Source organism: Odocoileus virginianus, chromosome 20 (genome assembly GCF_023699985.2).
Source record: "Odocoileus virginianus isolate 20LAN1187 ecotype Illinois chromosome 20, Ovbor_1.2, whole genome shotgun sequence".
Classification (NCBI taxonomy): Eukaryota; Metazoa; Chordata; class Mammalia; order Artiodactyla; family Cervidae; genus Odocoileus; species Odocoileus virginianus.
In genome coordinates this window covers 28,744,216-28,757,684 of record NC_069693.1, presented here as the reverse complement: position 1 = coordinate 28,757,684, position 13,469 = coordinate 28,744,216, and the positions used below count along the sequence as shown (strand labels likewise).

Sequence of the window (13,469 nt, the reverse complement as noted above, 5' to 3'; positions counted from 1 at the left end):
ACTCTAAAAGGCAGATACAATAAATCTCTAATAGGCAGAGGATGGCAGACTCATCACAAATTCTTTTTTTCTTTTTGATGATTGCATTTTTTTTTTTTTTTAGTCCATCCAAAATACTTCTCTGTCCTCTTCTTTCTCACTGAATAGATCTTTGATGAAGCCCAAACCCACTTGTCAGCAGAACTAAATACAAGGAGAAGAACTCTTAATATGTTGCTTTGAGTGCAGTAGACTCTTGACCCTTTTGCTAAGATCAAGGGTAATGTGGAGGCTTCCTTAGTGGCTCAGTGGTAAAGAATCTGCCTGCCAATGCAGGAGATGCAAGAGACACAGGTTTTATTCCTGGATCGGGAAGATCCCCTGGAAAAGGAAATGGTAACCTCTTCCAATATTCTTGTCTGAAAAGTTCTGTGGACAGAAGAGTCTAGCAGGCAATAGTCCATGAGGTCACAGAGTTGAACATGACTAAACACACACACACACGGACAGAGACTCTTCCTACCCCAGGTACTATGGGCAAGGCTGAGTCCTCTCTAGTCCTGGCCAGGTGCAAGGATACCTACTGAAATCCTAGGATCTCCTCAATCAACCTCCACCAAAATCTAGGAAGTTTCCTAAAAGAGAAGATCAACATCTCTTACCTCAGGTTTTTCATCCATAGCAATACCAGCAAGCAGGATTCATGAGTCCAAATACACAAATAATTGGAATATCTTCATTGGCTACAAGTCCTGCAGAGAACCAGAAGGCGAAGAGATTATTTAATGCCCATTTTCCACTTAGGATTTAATTTTCTTCCTGCACAGACTCCAGTGTACTACTTCTTCAGTGTATTATTCCTCTTTTGTGTTAGCAATAATGCCAAAACTAGCTCTTCTCTATTTCCCAATTTATCATGCTTCGATCCAAAAATTTTGTTTGTTTGTTTGTATAGTACCTATAAAGCAGAATATATTCCATGCATAGCTATATAACAAAACTCTTAGAATGTACATTTCCCAGAAACCAAATAATTTATCCCTTGTATAATAAATAAATTTACCTGTAGAACAGTACCACCGATCATGCCCTATTTATAAGTTTTCTACCTTCTTATTAAAAAAATAATAAATTTCATTTCTCTGTATCCTTCTCTGTTCTTCAGCATGTCATTCATCAGGTATAAGGGTATTACAAACATAGTTCTTTATATTTTTATCTCAAACCTATGTACATGATGTTATAAATCCTTAGGATAGTTGTACATACACACACACACACACACACACACACACACACACACACACTCATCCCTGGAGATGGGGACATTAGCAGAGAAAAGAATGGGATAAGAAGTGATTGATAGCTATAAAGGTGAAAAGTCCCCTGTAAGTCTAAAATTATTTTGCTCATTTTTGTAAATGAGGAAACTGAGAATAAGCAAAGTTAAATAAATAAGTCTTCCAAGGTATGGCTGTTGCTAAAAGACAGTGCTGGGATTTGAACTTCTATTATTCTGATTCTAAAATCTGTATGGTTCCCCCTGCATTCTCATGAATATTTACAGTTGTACATCTGCTTGAAGGGGATAGAATCTAACATTAATTCAGTCAACAGAATCTCAAGAGATAATGTCTCCTTAATTTTAATTGAGAAATGTATCCTTTTATATTTGAAACTAGTTATAGGCAACTTCTTAGCAGATTTTTTTCCCCCTGTGCATTAAGAATCCAGGCTGATTTCAAATCCAATGGTCTATAATCTAATGTATAATTGGGAAAAATGAATTGCTAGTCAATTTCAGATTAGTTCTTCAGTACTAGTTAAATAAATCCCTTCATTTTTCTAAGACAGAATAATAACTAGAATTGCCGATGGCCTATGTTCTGTTATTAATATGAGGGACATAATCACACACTAAAAATATAGTACATCAGTGAATCTCCTTGGGAAATCAGAAAGAAATTGAGCATGTCCATTGTTGTCAGTCTGATCTTCAAGATATGACAAGATGCCAAATTACTTAAGATTTCCAGAAACCGCAGAAAAGTAAAGAGTTTCCAAAAAAAAAAAAAAAAAGTCTCCCTCCATAATTCAGAATCTGGCTTGTACAATGCTTAAAGTCTAGGACTTATTTTGCCTACCATCAGTGATGTTTGAGAGCCATATATCTGTTTAAAGAAATCTCCAACCAAACTGGAAAGAAAGGATCCAGACTATTTGAGAGACACAATGACTTCTGAGGAACAGAGTTCAGAAAGGAGAGAAAAGACTCAAATAATAGGTAGGCTTTGTAAAAAAGGATGGACTTTGAACAAATATGTCTTCATGCTGAATCATTTGTGTTCTCTGAATATTCCCCACATATGTTTTTACACATATACTTATTTTTTTTAAGCTGCCATTTTATTTTTTTTTTTTATTATTTTTTTTTTTTTAGTTGGAGGCTAATTACTTTACATCATTGCAGTAATTTTTGTCATACATTGAAATGAATTAGCCATGGATTTACATGTATTCCCCATCCCGGTTCCCCCTCCCACCTCCCTCTCCACCCGATCCCTCTGGGTCTTCCCAGTGCACCAGGCCCGAGCACTTGTCTCATGCACCCAACCTGGGCTGGTGATCTGTTTCACCCTATATAATATACATGTTTCAATGTTTCAAGAGAACACATATACTTATTTTTTTAGCTTTAGTAGACAAATTTTTTGATGGCAAAGATAACAGACTGATGTCTTTCTTCATATGGTCAGGTTCTGTCTTCTTCCAACAGCCATTAACTAAGCCATAATGCAAATAAATTACTGCTGAGGCATCTGGGTTTTTCCTAAGATACCTTGTTCTGAGGAATTCTTTAGAACTGATTTATTCTAGTGAAGTATGATTTAAGTGTTAACATGTCCTCAAATGTACATTCAGTTCTACTCCCACTATATATATATATATATATTTATCTCTTCCATGGAGTTATACAAGCCTATAAAAAGGGTTTTTATTGTTAGTATTGTTCATGAAAATACTTGCCTACTAGAGCAACAAATTATTTCAGATTTCTTATTTCCCTCCTCCTTTTGTTTTCTTTACTTTCTCACACATGATCCTGAAATTGAATTTTACTTGTAATGAACCGTTTCTCTTATTTGACATAGATTCACCAATATGAACATAAGATTTGGATTTTGTAGTTTCTTAAATTATTACATAGATACAGAAATAGGCATAAAGATATGTAGATGGGTAGATAGATAGATAGATCTGTCAATCCTTTGGGCTCAGGTCCTTTCATTGTTCCATGGCTGTAGACATCTCAGTACCTGCATCTGTAAAACAAGAATATACATCCTCATCTGATAGGGTTATCAGGAAGATTATACAAAATAATGTACATAAATCACTTAACATGATTTTCTTTTTCTTTTTTTTTTTTTTGTCAGTAAGAAAATTAAGACCCAAAATGGAAAAAGTTCTGGTTTAGATTATAAAATACTAATAAAACAGTGAATGTTTCTTCCTCATCATTTCTACATTGTCTGTAAGAAGTTAATCTCAAATCTTTCATGAGAAGCATTTAGATAATTAGTCTAAGTGTACTTCTGTTTAATTAATGACAAAGTCTCTGAATTACCCTGTCCAAGTGAATGTAACATTGGTTTATCTTTTAAAAAATATTAGTTTCATAAGGAAACATATATCATAATGCTAAAATATGGCATGTGAAAAACCTTCCCTGGTGGCTCAGACAGTAAAGAATCCAGCTGCAATGCAGAAGACCTGGGTTCTATCCCTAGGTAGGGAAGATCTCCTAGAGAAGGGAATGGCTACCCACTCCAGTATTCTGGCCTGGAGAATTCCACGGACTTATATAGTCCATGGGGTTGCAAAGAGTCGGACATGACTGAGCCACCTTCACTTTCAACCACTTTTAGTTTGTTGTTCTGTAACTGCCCCCTTTCACTTAGCATAATTTCTTCAAGGGCTGGCCATGTTAGAACATATGACAAGATTTCATTCTTTCTTAAGGCTGGATAAAATTCCATCGTATGTATATACCATGTTTTTGTTCACTAATCCATTGATGGACATTTGGGTTGTTTCCATCTGTTGTTTATAATAGTGCTGCCATGAACATGAGAACTGCAAATATCTCTCCGAGATCCTGACCTCAATTCTGTCAGATACTGCATGATTCTCTTCATATAAAGTATCTAAAGTAGTCAAATTCTTAGAAGAGAAAAGTAGAATGGTGGTTTCTGGGGAGTTGCTGTTCAGTGTATGTAGATTCTTAGTCATGCAAGACGAAAATGTTCTAGACACTGGCTTTAGAACAATGTACATATAGTTAATATTGTACTATAAGCTTAAACTTTTGTTAAAAGGGTAAAAAAATAACCTCTTGGCCATCAGTCCACTTAAGTTGTTGTGAAAGCTATTTATAAGTCTGAAATTCTATTTCGTTTAAGTAGTATGATTTAGAAAAGATATAGGTATATATCTTATGTATCATGTAATTGATGCATTTAAAAAAGTTAAATCATATACTAGACATGAATAAACATTTATTTTTACCTCAACCTCTGTGTATGGCCAACATTGACCTTCCCATCAGTCATTCTAGAGGTCAACAGGAATGGGCCATAAGTGTCTTATCACTCAGTAGGAACTGTCATTTGAATTATTCTGAAGTAAGTTTAGGAATATACTTAATAAATTGAATAATCATTTTTCTGTCCTCTTTTGCAGCTTTGCTTTCTAGACATATGTTAAATAAGTTTTCAATCATTGCCAGAAATTCTAAGGAAGTGAAATTCATTTGTTATGTTATATTAAGGGTAATTGAAGGAGTTTTAATGTCATCTGCTGGAACAACAGCTGAATTCAGGGATGTTACGTAACAGTCCCAGCATAACATGTATTGGATAACAAAGTCAGATATAGGCTGAGTATAATAAAAATAAGTGAGCTCATGTTATAACCTCATATTGAATTCAGTCTTTGATTTGAATCTAGCAGAATCTGTTTTATTTTCATTTGAGTAGTCATCATCCTTTACCTGTGTTTATGTTTTATGTTATTATATATGTGCCAAATTTATACTAAAACTATTTATTATAGAGTATCCATGTACTGTAAATATTTAAAAGTGTACACACAGAAGTTATAAATGTGAGTTAAAATTATTCTACATTTATCAACCACAAAGTCAGAAGGTCTGTAATACTAACTTTCTGTGTTAGTAAATTCATGTTTCTAGGTTTTGATTTCTTGCTTATAAATGGGGAAACTCAAGTAGACTGTTTTTAAAGTCTGCACTACAACTAAGCTTTTCCAATAAGATATTACATTTTGTTGAGCCCTGTTTGCCAAGTACTGGGCTAGATATGCTGTGTGCATCATAATACCACAACAACCTTGTAAGAAAAATAGCGTTATAGTGTCCCATATCAGAACACTAATAGGGATTTTCTAAAAATCAACAACCAATACATAACACACTGAGAAAATATAGTCAGGCCTAGCCACAAAATCCAACTCTTTGTAAGTCAAATTTCTACTCACTACATGCACCAAGAGTTGGAAAATTCCACGATTTTGTTTCTCTCCTATCCTCTATGGAATAGAAAGTGTTTCACAGATATTAGAGATTATGAAATATCTATTTTAATCTTAAGCTTAAAAAATTAGAAATCACAAGTGAGAAGTTTCTTGGGCAAAATCTTTCTGGAAATCTCCCCAACATTCTTGCAGGCTTCTAGTTAATCCCAGTCATCATCATGAGGGCTATTTCCAGTTTCTCTAATTTTTAAAATCCCTTTCCAGCCAGAAATCCAGCCTAGAAGTGCTTGCAACTAGCCATCTGAGTTAGAGCACTCAACAGAGACCAACATTATATTCCCTGGCATTGTTACCTTTCCCTCCCTCACTTTTTCTGCTGCAATGAAAAATGATTCATATAAAGGAAACTGAAATAGTAAAAACAGAAAAGAAAAAAATGAGAAAGACTGCTTAACAATTTTCCAGTTGTGGCTGGGGATGAGGAAATTGAAAACAAGCCAAGAATGCTTACCTTTCAGCCATGCCCTAGAATTCGTTTTGGTTTCAGTACAAGAGAATTGCTTCCATGAAGGAGAGCCACAAGGAGACTGTGAGATCACATTTTTTTTTTCCCTTGATCAGAAGCAGAACTATTGTGAAGGGATCAGGCAGTCCCTGAAGAAGCCCGTGAAATAAACTGATTATAAGAATCATGAAATACATTGGCCCCCTCCTCAGACACTCGTTTGCTGCCTCTAGTTCAGTATCATGGTCAAAAGGCTTTTGAGTTCTATAGAAGATGTATTCAGTAACAAAAGAACAAGATTGAGCTTGATAATTCAGGAAAATGAAACTTTGAGAAGGTTAAGCTTGCCATTTCTGAAGCAGACTTTCCTTCCAGAATATACATGAGAGTCCTGGGGATGTCTCTTTGCACTCCTAACAGAGAAAGCACTTTGCTCTCACCAAGTAAAATTCTCATTACTTTTTTCCATTCTTTGCCCTAATCTCAGGGTGAGAGTGGGAAAAGAAAAGAAAACACAAAGTGTTCCTTATTTAGCATCATGGATATTCCTTTTGTGTGGTTGAATCATTATTGTACTGAAATAATGCCCACCCCACTACTTAGAGTAAGTAAATGCTGTCCCCACCTTTCCCACTGATACCACAACCATCTCCCCAACCCCCAAGCCATCAGTGCAACTGTGTGTTTATTGATTTGTTAAATTTAGTTCTTGCAATAGCTGTTTCAAATATCACTGATTTTCCTTTAAAAATATTTCCCCACAAAGTACAGACTTTCAGATTCACTGAGTTATTCGTGGCTTAGATGTGAAGAAATTCTTTATGATAATATCTCAAAGTGTGTTGCCAAAAAAAATTCTGGGTAAAAGATTAATGTGTGCATGAGGAGTTAGAAGGAATTAGGAACATTTACCAAAATTACTTACTATGAACCTGTACAGTTCCAAACTCTTGCCAAGAATCTATAAATATAATGTCCTTACTACTGGGAAGGAACTACTGCTGGTGCAGGGTTGGAGAATGCTCCAGGGCCAAGTTAGGTATCTAAGTCATTATTTGCTGGCGCAGTAAGGACTTAAGATTTAGTAAAATAGCTTAGATAGAAAAGAAGCTGATTGGAACCACTTACACAAAGAATCCTGGAGAGGAAAAATTTTAACTGTGTCATCTATGAGAGGTATAAGCATTAGTTGGTAATGATAGATAACTTGGGAAAATCAAGTAAAAGTCTTAGGCATCTGGCTAAACACATTTGGTACCTCCATGCAAGGGAATACTACTCAGCAATAAAAAGGAACGAACTACAGATAAATCCAACAAGTTGGATGGATTTCAAGAGTAAAAAAATTACAGTCTTAAAGGGTTATATGTTGCATGATTACATTTATGAAACTTTCTTGAAATACCATAAATTACAGCAATGGGGAACATTTCAATAATTATAATGGATTAGGTTAAAAGGAGCAAGTATGGCTATAAAAAGGGAGCACAGAGAAGTTTCTTAGTGGTGACAGGACAGTTCTATATTTCTATTCTGAAGATCTATTCATATGATAAAATCTCAAAGAACTATCAATATATATACTACACAGACATACCAGAAATATCCCAAATTATATTTTAAATCAAAGATGATCAATGACTCAAGAAGATAAATTTATTCTGAAGTCATACCAGAATGTAAAGTGTCCTAATATGATTCTGATTGACATTGCTGGGGACGTGACTATCAGTGTGCATGCACACATACACATACACATATGCTAATAAGTGATTTAGTGATTAAATATTTTGGAGTCACCAACAACTTCCTGAGGTCACATGTCCACAAGTAGAAGTATTTTTCCACTTACAAGTTGGAAACACATCCATTCATTCATCCATTCATTCACCCACACCTGCTTTGTCGTTATATTAATCTTGCCCCAAAGACCAAAAATTACAGGTATATTTCATTATTTCAAGGTGTTCAAAGCTCAGTGAAAAGCTATAAGTATTATTAAATTTAAAAAACATACAGAGTAGTAGTAAATGAATCATCTGTCTTCCACTCTCAAGAAGCTACATCAGAGGTGGTGTATAGCATATAACTTTTATCTGTGTTCAGAAATAAAAAGATAGGTTCTACTCAGTTATAGTAGGTATATGTCTTTATCAGTGTTTTTGCTTTACCTTTATTTCATTGGAACTGTGGATTCTCTGTTTTATGCAGTCATTCAGTATCTCACCCCAGGTTATTCTGTCAGGGAATAGATGGGAGAATGAGTGTGTTGAAATACACAAGTCTAGTTCTAGAAGTACTGATAACTAACTGTGTGACCTTAGGCAAGTTACTTCTCTTGGTCTTGTTATTTTCTTTATATAAATCTAGACAGAGATCAGGATGACTAAATGTGAGGTTGTAATTAAATGTAAGCATTATTGCCTAAAGAAAGTATTGAACAAAATTGGGAGACTTTTCCCACTTGGAGTAAAATTTAAAACATCTACGGACCTTTGTTGATATTTGTATTTGTCATTTTTTTAGAAAATCTTGGGACAAAATCCTCTTTCTTTGCTCTTTTCTGATGTGAATATTTTGGCATCAATGCCTCCAGAATCCTTTGTCCCTAGCCCACAGGACTGTGTGCATTTTCCAGTAATTCCTCATTTCCACTCCATGGCCACTTGTTGTCTAGATGTTTCTCTCTGATATTCCTATAATGGTAAATATTATAAAACAATAAGCAAGAACAAATCTGTTCTCAGTACAGAGAACTTTTGCATATTACTTTATTTCAAACATAGCTTTGAAAAGTTTGGTAGTCTCTGGACTACAGTGAAAAAAAAATCTAGAGTGGGCTCAGAGAAGACAAGCAGGCTTTATATTATGTGAACACATCTAATTCAAACTTCTCAGACTCTTTTCCCAAAATTAACATTGAAATGCTTTTTTAAAAAAGGAAAGAAAAAAAGCTGTGTTGGCTTTGTTATTCACAGACTATATAAAGTTGGATATTTCTTTGGTCCTTAGTTTCCACAACAAGAAAAAGAATATTGGAAGTTTTAAAAGCCTGTTTTTTTAGCTTGAATTTTTATGCCAAAATTACTTGTGTGTGTATATATATAGATATATACATATATATATATATATATTATTTATATGTGTATATGTATATATATACACACTTATACATTATTATACATCTATAATTATGTATAAACAAAAACAGATAAGTACATGAGTAAACCAGGATTCTGGAGCCAAAACTAAAATCCCTGGGCATTTTTCTTCCAGTGTTCAGGCTATCCAAAAACACATATGTGAGTATGTGTGCATTTATGCACTCTTTTGTGCACACACAAACATACATGCATACACTATCAGGTTTCAGAGTTAAATTTTATATAAATATTTGAACTGATTATGATAAAATGACTTTGCTCTTGTACAGTCACTCAGTCATATCTGATTCTCTGCAACCCCATGAACTGCCGCACACCAGGCTTCCCTATCCTTCCCTATCTCCTTGAGTTTCCTAAAACCCATGACCATTGAGTCAGTGATGCCATCCAATCATGGCATCCTCTGTTGTCCTGTTCTCCTTTTGTCCTCAGTCATTCCCAGCATCAGGGTCTTTTCCAGTGAGTCGGCTCTTCACATCAGGTGGCCAAAGTGTTGGAGCTTCAGCTTCAGCATCAGTCCTTCCAATGAATATTCAGGGTTCATTTCCTTTTGGATTGACTGGTTTGATCTCCATGCTGTCCAAGGGACTCTCAAGAGTCTTCTCCAGCACCACAGTTCAAAAGCATCAGTTCTTCAGCACTCAGTCTTCCTAATGGTCCAACTCTCACATCCATACATGACTAGTGGGAAAAGCATAGCTTTGACTAGATGGACCATTGTTGACAAAGTTATGCCTCTACTTTTTAATACACTATGTAGATTTGCCATACCTTTCCTTCCAAGGAGCAAGTGTCTTTTAATTTCATGGCTGCAGTTACTGACCACAGTGATTTTGGAGAACAAGAAAATAAAATCTGTTACTGTTTCCACTTTCTCCCCATCTATTTGCCATGAAGTGATGGGACCAGATGCCATGATCTTTGTTTTTGGAATGTTGAATTTTAAGCCAGCTTTTTCACTCTTCTCGTTCACCCTCATCAAGAGGCTCTTTAGTTCATCTTCACTTTCTGCCATTAAAGTGGTGTCAACTGCATATCTGAAATTGTTGATGTCTCTCCTGGCAGTCTTGATTCCACCTTGTGATTCATCTAGCCCAGCATTTCAAGTAATGTTCTCTGCATATAAGTTGAATAAGTTGGGTGACAGTATTTAGCCTTGATGTACTCCTTTCTGAGTTTCAATCAAGTCTGCTGTTCCATGTCCAATTCTAACTGTTGCTTCTTGTCCTGCATATAGGTGTCTCAGAAGACAGGTAAGGTGGTCTGGTATTCCCATCTCTTTAAGTTCTTTCTACAGTTTGTTGTGATCCACACAAGTCAAAGGCTTTAGCATAGTCAATGAAGCAGAAGTAGATTTTTTATTTTTTGTAATTCCCTTGGTTTTCTATGATCCAGTGGATATAGGCAATTTAATCTCTGTTTCCTCTGCCTTTTCTAAATACAGGTTGTACATCTGGATATTCTTGGTTCACGTACTGTTGAAGCCTAGTTTGAAGGATATTGAACATGATCTTGCTAGCATGTGAAATGAGTGTGCAATTGTGTGGTAGTTTGAACAATCTTTGTCATAACCTTTCATTGGGATTGGAATTAAAACTGACCTTTCTAGTCCTGTGGCTGTTGCTGAGTTTTCCAGATTTGCTAGCATATTGGGTGCATTATTTTAGCAGCAGCATCTTTTAGGATTTTAAATAACTCATCTTGTATTCCATCACCTCTACTAGCTTTGTTCATATTATTGCTTCCTAAGGCCCACTTGACTTCACACTCCAAGATATCTGGCTCTAAGTGAATGAACACACCATTGTGGTCATCCCAGCCATTAAGAGTAAAAAGAGTTTCAAAGGTGCAAAAGCAAATACTTAAAATTATAGTTTCCATAAATGTCATTAATCTTACTAGATGTTGATAAGCTGCTTTATAATGCATTAATTTATATGTCCATTACAAAATATACTTATGAATCTTAGCCAGTGATTAAGATTATAGTTTTTTATTGGTAACAATTTATTTCAGGCTTACAGACATATATCCATAAGTCACTATTTTAACTTTCATTGACTTAACTACTAAAAAGATAGATAACTTTTAATTTACATGTTGAACTCTTCTGCTTTTTGTTCTGTGAATTGTCTTCAATATTCTTGTTGCATTTTTCAAGTTAGTCTATATTATAGATACATTCCCTGATAGCTCAGTTGATAAAGAATCCACCTGCAGTGCAGGAGACCCCGGTTCGATTCCTGGGTTGGGAAGATCCACTGGAGAAGGGGTAGGCTACCCACTCCAGTATTCTCGGGCTTCACTTGTGGCTCAGCTGGTAAAGAAACCACCTGCAATGAGGGGGACCTGGGTTCAATCTCTGGGTTGGGAAGATCCTCTGGCGAAGGGAAAGGCTACGCACTCCGGTATTATAGCCTGGAGGATTCCATGGACTATACCCACTCCAGTATCCTGGCCTGGAGAATTCCATGGACTGTAGTCTGTGGAGTCGCAAAGAGTCGAACATGGCTGAGCTACTTTCACTTTCACACAAATACAGTAAATCTTGTATGCATGCTAAGTCATTTAGTTGTGCCTGACTCTTTGCAACTCCATGGATTATAGCCCACTAGGCTCCTCTGTCCATGGGATTCTCCAGGAAAGAATACTGGAGTGGGTTGCCATGACATGACCTCCTTCCAGGGAATTGTCCCCACCCAGGGATCAAAGCCCCATCTCTTGTGCTCTGCATTGCAGGTGGGTTCTTTTCCACTAGCGCCACCTGGGAAGCCCTTAGTGAATTTTAGGTACTGCAGATACCTTTTCCCCAACCTATTGTTTCATCTCTTCCTTTTTAAATGACATGCAAATCAATGATTTCTAATTTCTACCTTTTCAAATAGGGCTTGATTTCTAGTTTTTCAAATGTAATGGTTATACATGGTTCTTAAAAGGAACTACAGTACTTTATGTGACCTGATTCAGTTCTACCTCTTAATCCTTCTCCTTCATCCCACTCACTTTCTTGTACCCACATACCTGCCTTGCTTTTCCTTACATACCCAAGACAAACTCCCACACTGGAACCTTTGTAACAACTTTTGACTTTGCCTAGGGTTCTTTTGCCCAGGGAGCTGGCCTGAATAGGTAATTTACCTTCCTCAAGTCTTCTCTCCAATGCCACATTTTCAGTCCTACCTTGTGGCGTTATATAGTATTATAATCCTACCTTCTGTCCATTACCCATCTGGCTTCATCATTCATTCACAACCTCCCTTTCATTGCTGTATGCTCTTTATTCCTTTTTTCTATAGCATGTGTTATTTCCTGACAAAATCAATGATATAATTATTTATTTTGCTTATTATTTATTGTCTGCTGTTTATTAAACTTGGAACTATGTGTTTTGTACATTGATGTAATTCAAACACTGAACATAAATAAGATTCAATAAATAGGTAGAAATGAAGAATGTATTCACTTTTTAGTTTTTAATAAGAGATCTCTTACATTATTTTAGTATTATATTATCATTATTTTTACATTTAGATTTGGTCTCTGTCCTAAATTGTATTTATTTTCCTGCATAATATAGCAGAGTGGTCCACTTAATAAAAGTAAATGAATAGAGGATCCACTAGATGGATACTGATTGTTTCAGCTTTATTTTATAAATAACATACCTCTTTCCTCTGAATTAAAGTAGCATCTCTATTATACATTGAATTATGATGCATATTTAAAGCCAAGACTGCATCCTTATTTCTTTTTCCATAACCCTTTTTTTTCCCCACATCCATTGTTATTCTGATGCAATTAAGGTAGTTTGGGAATATGATCACTATTTAGAACTGCATCCCCTTTGTACTGACAGTTTCCCCCCACCTAGCTTAATTTTCCACTTCTGACATACTTTTCAAGTTATAACCTACAATACAATTTTACTTATTGATTGTGTTTATTGATTATATTTTACTTGTCCTTTCTAGAATACATGTTTGATGAGGTTAAGTGTTTTATTTCCATTGTTAACTTATTTATCCCTATGTTTCACAGAGGGCAAATACATGGATGTAAATACTGAATAATATCTTTAAAATTAATAAATTTATTGTGCTTTTTAAAAGTGCACTATTATAACAGAAAAAGACTATTGCAAATGTATCTTCTCTCCATCAACATTATCAAATATTGCATTAATTCTAGTATTCTATTTTAAATTATTCTAATCTCTTCCTTTCAGGTGTTTTTTATCCTTTTTAAAAAATGTTCCTTCTTTTCTT

General features: G+C 35.3%; 1 pseudogene; it reads right to left on the bottom strand.

Annotated features, from left to right (window-relative positions):
* LOC110124098 (large ribosomal subunit protein uL13-like) overlaps positions 1–12,986 on the bottom strand; it is a 44,093-nt pseudogene extending 31,107 nt beyond the window's left edge.
* Positions 12,987–13,469: the final 483 nt, after the last annotated feature.